This window comes from Phaseolus vulgaris, chromosome 10 (genome assembly GCF_000499845.2).
Source record: "Phaseolus vulgaris cultivar G19833 chromosome 10, P. vulgaris v2.0, whole genome shotgun sequence".
Classification (NCBI taxonomy): domain Eukaryota; kingdom Viridiplantae; phylum Streptophyta; class Magnoliopsida; order Fabales; family Fabaceae; genus Phaseolus; species Phaseolus vulgaris.
Genome location: NC_023750.2, coordinates 24,059,124 through 24,071,682, shown reverse-complemented (window position 1 = coordinate 24,071,682; position 12,559 = coordinate 24,059,124).

The following is a 12,559-nucleotide window of genomic DNA, read 5'->3' as shown; positions in this document are numbered from 1 at the left end:
TATTAAATTTTATTTAAAAGAAAGTCTTAATTTATTTATAGTTAATATCTAAAACACTATTTTAAATATAGAGGTAATCAGTCCGAGGTGTACGAACTCTTGCGGAAGGCTACAGGCTTTTCCAAATGCAGTTGTGACAGCGTGGAGGGTGTTATTGGACAAACTTCCTACGAGAGTGAACTTAAACAGGGGAGGGGTGCAGTTAAGTTCCATGGAATGTCCCCTATGCCAGCAGGAGGAGGAGTCGGCTCAACATCTCTTCATGGAATGTTGTCACGCTCAAAGAGTGTGGTCTATGTGTTTCCGGTGGTTAGATATCTCCTTTGTCCAGCAGAATGACCTGAGGTCACACTTCCTTAGCTTCCACATGTTCCAAGTCAGTAACAACCAAAATCTGATTTGGAAAGGAGTATGGGTAGCTGTTGTCAGATGCATATGGGATCAAAGGAACCTGATCATCTTCAAGCAAGGGGTAGTAGACGCGGAGGAGATCTTCCAAAAGGTGCAACTTAAGACTTGGATGTGGATGAAACATAAGATGCAATCCTTTAATCACTCCTTCGTAGAATGGGTTCTCAACCCAATTATCTGCCTAAAAATCTGTAAGTAGGAAGGTGGTTGCATAAAATTGAGATGGAGTAGTGATAAGAAGAGTCTCTGGATGATGCTGTCTCGCTTGCATAGATTATGTTCGTAAGGGAGGGGGTTGGTGCTCCAATACCTAAGGGTGCAGTAGCCTGGAAGCAACATATGCTCAATTTGGAAAATTTGAGGCTTGGAGGTGCGGGTTAGTGTAGAGGTGGGGCGTGTGTTAGCAGCAAATTGAGGTTCTGTCGCAGCTGCTATCTGGTTGAGTGGGTGTATATCAATCTTCCAAGGGAAGTCGGCTGTACGAGGGTCTGGGTAGGAAGGGCATAGTGTGCACTCGGTTGTGGCAGGGGTGGAGGAGGACGCAGGAAAATACGTTCATACACGTCAAGCATAGTGACCTCTTCTAAGCGAGAGGCGACCAGTGACATCTTCTAAGCTTAGTGACCTCTTGCATGGTAGTCATGATCGCCGGTTGATGAAGCGGCGTTCTCCATTCAACATGATCGCCGATGGAAGAAGAGGCGTTCTCCATAAGTGTGTAATCGGAGGTTGCTGAAGTTATACAAGGTCATCATAATCGGCGATCTCCATGTGTAGTCGGTGGTCACCGTAAGTATTGGAGGTTGTTGAAGTTATACAAGGTCAATATCATCGCCGGTCGATGAAACGGCGATCACCATGTGCTTAGTCGGTGGTCGTCGTAGGTATGTAAAGGTCAACATGTTCGCTGGTTGTGTGTAGTCGGAGGGTGCAGAAGCTATACAAGGTCAACATGATCGCCGGTATGAAACGGCGATCTCCATGTGTGTAGTCGGTGGTCGCCGTAACAACATGATCGCTGGTTATGTGTTATTGGAGGTTGCTGAAGTTATACAAGGTCAATATGATCGCAGGTCGATGAAACGGCGATCACCATTAGTCGGTGATCGCCGTAGGTATGTAAAGGTCAACATGATCGCTGGTTGTGTGTAGTCGGAGGGTGCAGAAGCTATACAAGGTCAACATGATCGCCGGTATGAAACGGCGATCTCCATGTGTGTAGTCGGTGGTCGCCGTAGGTAAGCAAAGGTCACCATGATCGCCGGTTGATGAAGCGGCGTTCTGTCAACAAGATCGTCGATCGATGAAACGGCGTTACCCATAGGTGTAGTCGGTGGTCGCCGATGTTGGTTATTTTTAGGAAATCCACTTCTGGATAATGTATATGGGTTGGGATACCCCTGAAGTATCTCCTTTAATTTTATTTATTCATCGCTGATAAAAAAAAATTAAATATAAATATCCTTATAAAATTATATGTATATATAATTAATTAATTAATTGTTCCCTAAAGTTGTTTGTGATTTTTTTTTTTTTACTGAAGATGATAATATTTTATTAAAAATATTAAGAAGGAGAATATTTTTTTTTTAAATTATGAGAGGTGATTAGAAGTAATAAAGAATATGAGTATATTTTATTAAAAATATATTTGAAAATTAATATTATATAGGCGTCATTTACACTACTGCATAATAGTGCTTTAACGACCGTTAAAACGATCATATAAATATAGTTTGAGAATCGTCGTTGCTTTAGGTGTCGTTATAAATCAGTTGTTTATAACGACAGTTCTAAAATGTCATATAAAACCACATTAACGATATGTGTAAAAAATTGTCGTTACTCGTCAAATAAACAATGAAAAAATTAAAAAAAAATATATTTTTAAAGACATTTCCATTGGAATCGTCATTATAAATGTATTTCTTTTTAAAGAAATGTTTTATTAAATATACTCTAGTTGTACATAAAATATCCAATTTCCAGAACAATAATGCTTGTGATATCATAATTAGTACATATAACATTTTAGAAAAAGTTTTACAAATATATGAAAAAGTTCTGTCATTCTAATAATTCATCTATTCTAAAGTGTTATACATGGTTACAAAATATTTTGACCATGTTGTCTTCACATACTTCAATGCTTCTGAATCTAGCGGTTGTGGGTCATTGAAAAACTATGACATTTGAATTTTTTTTGAATTAGTGCATGAATAATAAACCCCAAAGTTTGAAGTTTTTTTGTATTGAGGTATCACCTGATCCTAACCTCTATCAATTCTAGTTCACACAATAGTCAACATCAACTACATAACATAGTAATCACACTCATAATATCTAGATTGTTTATTGCACTACAAGTCCAAATAAATTTTATTAAATGAATGAATGAGACACATTAAAGTGAGTGAACAAATATACTTTAAATACCTTAAGGTGCATTCAAGTGAGTTTGATAAGCACTAAATTAATACGATTTCATGTTAGAACACATAAAATTATGTAATGTATGAGTAATAAATTTGTGAATGTAATATAATCATAATAGTTTGATAAATCTCTAATTTATATTAGGAACATCATGCAAAATTTCAAAATTTTCTAACAAGTGAAAGTATGGGAACTAAAACCTTAAAAAGAATACCTAAATAATACTTTTAAAAAAAAAAGTAAACGTGATTTGTTACCTCGTTTCGAGCAACTTTCATATTTTATGCGTCTTCATCTGACTTCTCTGCAAAAGTTATGATCGTTTGAAGTTTTTTCATGCTAATTTTTGGCAACTTCACATCTATCACTCTTCTCTTCAATGTCAGGACTCCTCCATCAAATATCCACTAAATGAAGTTCTCACAAACCCTAAACTACTAATTAATCAACACATACATGCAAGTATTTATTAAATAATTTAAAATACTAACCTTCTATAATGAAGGTGTTGCTAGTGTGTGGAGGTGTTGCAGACATGAAGGGTTGGCGACAGAGGCAGTTGTTTGCGCGTGCAAAGGAGAGATGTGCGCGTGCAAAGGAGAGATGTGCAGTCGCGGAGGAAGGCTGGAACGTCGTTGATTATGGTGGAGAGGGAGAGAGGTGCGAAAGAAAGCTTGGGGTGCGAAGGGTGTAGGTCGGAGGCAGGGAGCTGCGTTGAGTGTAGTGGAAAGGGAGAGAGGCACGAATGAAAAGAAGAATGAATGAGAGCGTGTAACGCGGGCTGAACTTTAGTTTTCGCTCTTTTAACGACACTTTACCTCTTAACCATCGATACTTTACCCACAATGTAACGACACTTTTTTTTTTAAAAAAAAAAGCAAAAACAGCGTGCCCACACTATCCCTTTCTTCTTCATTCTTCCAAACCACTTTCTCTCTCTACCAACTTCTCTCCTCTCCCTTCTCTCTTAATTTCTCACTTCATACCTCATCTATTTTAGAATCTGACCTCATCTATTTTAGAATCTGATCATACCACGCTGTAGCAGAGGAGTTAAGGAACATTTCTACCAGATCAGATTTTCAAACAGAGTAAGCCCGTAAATCTTGAAGCTTATCCAAACAGTGGGGAATAAAATTCTAAAAGTTGCTTGGAAATCAAGCAATTGAGGTAAGGGAAGCTAAATTTAATTTTTAATAGCACCCTAGGATAGAAGATCTAAATGCGGAAGGGACGTGGTCCCAATATTCAATTTTTCTTGCAGGGATGTTGTGTGTTTATATATTGGGTTGTTTGTTTATATATTATTTAAATTTATAAAAATATTATATTTTGATGGTTTAATATTTAAGTGTTGTTTTTTTTATGTTAATTACGCTTTTGAATATTGTGGATCACTTTTTGAATGATATTGTATGACAGAATGGTATGGAATTGAATTCATACATTTGGGATAATGTATGGACTGATGTTTGCTATGTATTAAGTATTGATGCCTATGTGGTAACAGAGATCTCCGAGCTTCACTGATGATCTAAGTCACATAGACTAAGATATCAGGTGGTGAGAAGCTGATGGGGGAGTTCATGCACACCGTGACATATGAGATGCACGGCTTGGGTTGTATTGAACTTACCCTGATCCTTTCTGTTGGATTCGCTGGTAATCTTTGGATCAGGTGTTAGTCTTTGGTAGGACTTACTTAATACGGGTCTTCCGGAAGACGTTGTTTGTTGAATACCTTGGATGTGTAGATCCATGTGATTGTTTTAATGTTGGGATTTGAAAAAGATTGTATAATTTGAGAAATTGATCATGTAACTTGGTTTTCTCTTTTGATTTAATTGCGTATATTATAAAATTCTATTTTCACTAGCTTACCCTTGCTTTTCTTGTTGTGTTTGAACTACGATGACTGTACTACGTACACGAGCAGATGATCTTACAGGTGTCTGAGGATCAGAAGAGTTTTAAGGCGTTGATTTTGAAACTTATATTGTAAATATTTGTATTTCTATATGTCCTAATCACGTATTAGGAATATTTTGAAAAAAAAACTGTAAGCTTGTATAGAAATATGTAGAACCGGTATTGTAATAGTTATATGTAAATTATGAGGTGTTACATTTAATGGTATCAGAGCGGTTCATCCTTAGGATAACCTGAGGGTAGTGGGTTTATTTTGTTTCTCTTGCGTGTAGATTTTTGTTTAAGTCAAGTCTCAAGACTTAGTTAAAAGTTTCTAATAAGATGTTTGACAAAGTTGTTTTTCTTGAAATCTTGTTTTTGTTCGAGTCAAGTTAATTGTTATGAATAAAGATGAAAGCATTAAGAATGAAAAGAATCTTGATAGAGTGGTGATGGTGCACACTCATGACTAGATCAAGATTATTTTCTATCTTATTTCTAAGTAGCTAGAGTACATTTTAGAGATAAGTTGTGATTGGTTTTTACCTGTTTCGTATGATTATTTCTTTGAAGTTAATTTGTCTTAAAGATGTAGTTGGAAATTTTAGTAATTTCTAACCCAATTCTTTATGTGCTTAGTAGATGGCACGTAGACCACCTACTCCTCCTCCACCAGTAGATATGCCCAACTTAGCTCGGGCAATAGAGATGATGGCAACAGCCTTGCAACAACAGAGTGCTACTATGGCACAACAGCATCAGGCCGCCCTTCATCAATTAGAAACAGCTAGATTAGCAGCAAAAGCATCTTCTGCTTCATCAACAACCCCATACCTTTAGTCTGGAGGATTTTCTGAGACATAATCCACCCAAATTTAATGGCAAGGTAAATCCAGATGGAGCAGACCAGTGGGTGAGAGACATAGAAAGAATCCTTGAAGCTACTCAATGCCCTGAAGAGAGAAAGTTATCCTATGCCATTTATGTACTAACTGAAGAAGCTGAATTATGGTGGATAGACATGAAGCAAATGATGGAAGACAAAGGTGAAGATGCTACTTGGGAGAACTTCAAAGTAAGATTCCTAGAGGAGTATTTTCCTGATAGTGTCAGGTATGCAAAAGAAATTGAATTCATGCAGCTGGAACAAGGAAATCTTTCAGTCACTGAATATGCTACTAGGTTCAAACACCTAGCTAGATTCTACACCCAGACCATGACTGAGGCTTGGAGATGTAGAAAATTTGAGTTTGGATTGAAGCAAGAACTTAAAGAAGTGGTGATTCCTATGTCCATTAGAGATTTCCCTGCTCTAGTGGAGAAAGCAAAAGTAGTGGAGAGTTTGAAAAGTAGTAGCAGACTTGCTAAGCCTCAAGTGGGAGGACCTTCTAAAAGCATGCCTAAATATGAAGATAGAAAGAAACCTTATTTCAAACCTCAATCTTATAGCAGTGGAAGACTCAGTTCTCAATCACCACCTAGTTTCAGATGTTTTCGATGCGGTGGGCCACATGTTGTTAGATTTTGCCCTCATCCAATGTCAAATGTGACATGTGATAGATGTCACAGGTATGGTCATGCAACAAAAGACTGTTTTGTCCAATTGGGAGCTCCAAATTCTGGCGGAGTGCAACAAGTACAACAAAATAGTAATCAAAAACCCAAAGCTGCTAGCAGAGTTTTTGCTATTAGTGGAGCTGAAGCTTCACAGTCTGATAGCCTTGTTAGAGGTATTTGTTCTATCCTTGGAACACAGTTATCTGTATTGTTTGATTCTGGGGCAACCCATTCTTTTATATCTTTTGATTGTGCTAAGAAACTTAAGTTGCCAATCCGAGAATTAGAATTTGAGTTGGTGGTATCTACACCAACAGAAGGTATTATAGTAACTTCTTCCACGTGTGCTGAGTGTCCAGTAATTATAGGTGGGCAGAGATACAAAATCAACATGATTTGTATACCTCTAAAAGATTTGGAGGTTATATTGGGAATGGATTGGTTGTCTGCTAATCAAATCATTATAGATTGTGGTCGGAAGAAGTTAATTTTCCCTAAATTAGAAGGAATGCAGGTTATCTCAGCTCATTAGTTTGAGAGAGAGATACGAGAAGGTGCAGAATGTTTTATGCTCTTGGTTTGTTCTATAGTTACTGATAAAGTACAAAAAGATATGTTTGTAGTTCAGGAGTTTATGGATGTATTTCCTGATGAGATTCTTGGACTTCCACCTAAAAGAGAGATAGAGTTTGCAATAGACTTGATTCCCGGAGCAGGCCCCGTGTCAATTTCTCCATATCGGATGGCACCAGCGGAGTTAGGTGAATTGAAGAAACAACTAGAAGACTTATTGGAGAAGTAATTCATTCGACCTAGTGTTTCTCCATGGGGAGCTCCAGTACTATTAGTGAAGAAGAAAGATGGTTCGTCACGTCTATGCATAGATTACAGACAATTAAACAAGTTAACAATAAAGAATAAATATCCTCTTCCTAGAATTGATGACTTGATGGATCAATTGCATGGGGCAGTTGTCTTTTCTAAGATAGATTTGCACTCAGGTTATCACCAAATTTCAGTGAAAGTGGAAGATGTTCAGAAGACTGCTTTTAGATCAAGGTATGGTCACTATGAATTTCTGGTTATGCCATTTGGGGTGACTAATGCTCCAGCTATTTTCATGGATTATATGAATCGGATATTCAGACCTTTTCTTGATAAGTTTGTGGTAGTGTTCATCGATGACATCATGATCTATTCTCGTACAAGGGAAGAACATGCAGAACATCTTAGAACCGTCCTGAACATTTTGAGAGAAAAACAGTTATATGCTAAACTTTCAAAATGTGACTTCTGGATGTCAGAAATACAATTTTTAGGACATGTCATCTCTGCACAGGGAATATCAGTAGATCCTTCTAAATTGGAGGTTGTGCTTCAGTGGGAACGTCCTAAAACAGTTACAGAAATTAGAAGCTTTGTCGGGTTAGCAGGATATTACAGGAGATTTATAGAAGGCTTTTCTAAAATAGTGGCTCCTTTGACCCAATTGACTAGAAAGGATCATTCTTTTGCATGGACTGAACAATGTGAGAGAAGTTTTGAAGAGTTGAAAAGAAGATTGACTAATGCTCCTGTATTGACAATCTGATACCAATCAGTCTTTTGAAGTTTTCTGTGATGCTTCCTATCAGGGATTGGGTTGTGTTCTGATGCAGAATAAGAAAGTTGTTGCCTACGCTTCTCGTCAGTTAAAGGTGCATGAAAGAAATTATCCAACTCATGATCTAGAATTGACAGCAGTTGTCTTTGCTTTAAAAATATGGAGACATTTTCTTTACGGAGTTAGTTTTAATGTGTTTAGTGATCATAAAAGCTTGAAGTATTTGTTTGATCAGAAGGAGTTAAATATGAGGCAAAGGAGATGGATTGAATTTTTAAAAGACTATGATTTTCAGCTAATATATCATCCTAGGAAGGCAAATGTTGTTGCAGATGCGTTGAGTCGTAAAAAGATACAAATATCTTCGCTTATGATTAGAGAGCTAGCATTGATTGAAGATTTCAGGAGTATGAATTTGGAGGTTTCCATGTCTTCAAATTGTATTAGTTGTAATATGCTTGTTATAACTAATGAATTTCTGGAGAAGGTGAAGGAGAAGTAGTTGGAAGATTCAAAATTGAAGAACTTCATGGGCTTATTAAATACTGACAAAGCTAAAGACTTCTCTTTTAGGAGTGGATGGTATTTTGAGTTTCAAAAACAGAATATGCATACCAGAGGATAATGAACTAAAGCAAATAGTGTTATCTGAAGGTCATAAAAGCAAACTCAGTTTACATCTAGGAATGACCAAGATGTATCAAGATCTCAAGAAGTCTTATTGGTGGCATGGCCTGAAGAATGATATAGCTAAGTTTGTAGCTGCTTGCTTGACTTGTCAGAAATCAAAGATTGAACATCAACGACCTGGAGGCATGTTAACTCAGTTAGACATTCCAGTGTGGAAGTGGGATAGTATCTCAATGGATTTTGTTACCCATTTACCACGTACTTTGAGGAAGCATGACTCTGTTTGGGTCATAGTGGACAGGTTGACAAAGACGACACACTTCCTACCTATAGACTTGAGAATCTCTATGCGGAAGTTGGCCCAGATTTACATAGATGAAATAGTCAGATTGCATGGTGTACCCTCCAGCATAGTTTCAGATAGAGATCCCAGATTCACCTCCAGATTCTGGCAAACGCTTCAAGAAGCTTTGGGGACTAAACTCAGACTTAGTTCCGCATATCATCCTCAGACTGATGGACAATCAGAGAGAACTATCCAGTCCTTAGAGGATTTGCTTAGGACTTGTGTGTTAGATCATTTGGGCAGTTGGGATGAAATTCTACCTTTGGTGGAGTTCACTTACAATAACAGTTACCAAGCTAGCATAGGAATGGCTCCTTTCGAGGCATTATACGGAAGAAAGTGCAGGACACCTTTGTGCTGGTTTCAGGATGGTGAGAGGGTGTTAATTGGACCAAAATTAATACAACAAACCAATGAGAAAGTCCAAATGATTCAGGAAAGATTGAAAACATCTCTCAGCATGCAAAAATCTTATGCAGATCAAAGAAGAAGACCTTTAGAATTCTCTGCGGGCGAGCATGTTTTTTTTAGAGTTACATCGTTCACTGGTGTAGGAAGAGCACTCAAATCCAAGAAATTGACTCCTAAGTTCATAGGACCTTACCAAATTCTCCGAAAAATAGGCCCTGTGGCTTATGAAATTGCTTTGCCTCCTTCTTTAGCTAACATTCACAATATTTTCCATGTATCCCAACTAAGAAAGTATGTATCTGACCCTAGCCACATTCTAGAGTCTGATTCCGTCCAAGTGAAAGAAAATCTGTCATTTGAAGTGAAGCCAATCAGAATTTTAGATTCACAAGTGAAACAACTTCGTGGAAGAAGTATTCTCATGGTGAAAGTATTGTGGGATCTCATCTCTGGAGACTCCACTTGGGAAATTGAAGAGGTGATACGAGCATCATACCCTAATCTCTTTCTTGGTAAGTTCATTTTCGAGGACGAAAATTTTTGTAGTTGGAGATAATGTAACGGCACTTTTTTTTAAAAAAAAAAAGCAGAAACAGCGTGCCCACACTATTCCTTTCTTCTTCATTCTTCCAAACCACTTTCTCTCTCTACCAACTTCTCTCCTCTCCCTTCTCTCTTAATTTCTCACTTCATACCTCATCTATTTTAAAATCTGATCATACAACGCTGTAGCAGAGGAGTTAAGGAGTTAAGGAACATTTCTACCCGATCAGATTTTCAAACAGAGTAAGCCTGTAAATCTTGAAGCTTATCCAAATGGTGGGGAATAAAATTCTAAAAGTTGCTTGAAAAATTTCATCTAAACACACTTACAATCAAGTAGTACATGATTTTTTCTTACTATAAACGCAAATTATGTTATTTTTATATGGATACTAAATTTCTGGCTATAAATCTAATTTACATATAGTTTTGGAGAAGTCTTGTTTTTCTTTTTAATTTTTTCCAAGCTTTGAATCAAGACTTTATTTGATCCAATACAATGCTAGTATGCATGACTTTAACTCGTTGCAGAAAGTTCATAAACCTAATTATCTTTAAGCACGACGATGACTTTAACTAGGCTCAAGAAAATCCTCTGTACATAAAAAAATGCCTAATTCTCTTGCTTTATATAAATTGAAAACGCCTTTTTAACTAGCTCATGAGTGTTACTTTTGGTCAGATTGGTTTTTGACACTTTATTGCATTTTTTTTTAAAAGTATCATTGTTACGAGAAAACATTAAATAAGTATTAATTTTAGAAATAAAAATAATTAATTATTATATTGAAATAAGTTAAATATTATTTAAAAATTAAAAAAAATTATTAATATCTAACATATTTTTTATTATTGATAAATAGTTTTTAAATTAATATCTAATTAAGTACTAAAATTTAACTACCAACTTTAAAATCTAAATAATTGATAGATAAAATCTATATAACTAATTAAATATTAATTTAAAAATTATTTATTAATAAAAAAATTATTTTAAATATTAATAATTTTTTAATCTTTAAAATAATATTTAATTTAATAAATATAATAATTAATTATTTTTATCTTTAAAATTAATTTTTATTTAATAATATTTTAGTAGTGAAAGTTTTCATATATGTCCACACAAATATGACTCTTTGATTTCCACTTACTTTATGCATAATTAACAAACACATAACAGTTCTAGAAGAATAAGAAACCCCATGAGTGGAAAATGGCTCTTACATGCAATTGAAGCATAACTACAAGTGATCATTAGAGGAACCTAGAGCCACTAGTTGCATATATAATTTGACTAAGAAAGTGAAAAAAAAAAATGATTTTTTGATGCCATTATTGATCTGGTCCATGCTCCTTCTTTGACCCCTTTTAGTTTAAAGTCATTTAAGAAATATCTTTTATATAGTTTTTCTTTGGCTATGGTTTCTTAGGCACATAGACAATTCTACTTAAGCTATGTTGTCTCTTGTTTTGGTGACATGTTGGGGTTCAAAACACAATTATTGAAACTGAAATTCATGAAAGTGGTGATAATTAAATTGATGTGTGTTGATTTTAATCATCTCCATGTGTTCACCACACGAGTGGGGGAACTAGTGGGGTCCTTAGTTAGAATTGATAATAGATTATGAAGTTGTTCATGCTCAAATCAAAGGACACTTGTGGTCAATTCAAAGAACTAAACTTTGGATCTTGTATCATGTGTTAAATAAGTTTTTTCATTCATTTTGTTCTTGTTATCATTTGCAAATCCTTCCCATTTTGGCTTGTAAGACTTTTCAAATACATTAAAAGTTTCATCACGAAAAAGATATATTAATATGAAAGGAAGATGTATTTTAATTATTTTTAATTTCAATTTTTAAGTAATGTAAGATTACTTAATATATTAAAATAATGAATTTTATATTTCTTCACCCTAAGTTTGTCTTTTTTAAATGATTTGACGTCCGAATAATGGAATGGTTAATTTGTTATTTGCTGCTATGAACAAGAATAAATGTATTTTTTATTAAAATGAAAAGAATAAAAGTGGGAATAGAAGAAAATTTAAACTTGATAATGCATTTGGTCACATGGGTACTAACATGATAATATATTTGTTTAACTGAACTCCTTTACTAATTTGATGATAAACTATAACATATTAAAAAAGAAAAAGAAAAACAGAGAGTAATTAATGATATTAGTATTAAAATCACCGGTTACGTAGATTCTCTACACATAATTTTAGTTTACATGTGCATGTGACACTTACGTGTATTTTTAAAAGGAGTATCTTAACAAAAAGGTACACGTAAATTATTTTAAAATTAATCATAGTTATAATTTGTTAATATAAAAAAAAATGTTTGCAAAAAATATATGTAAAGAGAGGGGGGAGAGATTAAATTATATGAATTATTAATAACTTTTAATTGAATAATTTATTCTAAAAACTTAGTGTTGAATTAGAAGTTTCTCTCAAGTATAATTCATTCCCGTTCATACAGTTATATGCTATTTGTTTCTAGATGAAATGAAAATTTTGACGGAAAGATGTTTGCGTGGTACACTTTGTTTATTTTTTGAGGGATACGACGGATTTGAGAAAAATGTTTTTGTATCTAATTCTAAATATTTGTAGAATAAATGTAACAGAAATTTTAAAAAAATAAATTATTTCACATCTTCACTCACATAAAAAAACATATAAATTTTAAAAAAAAACA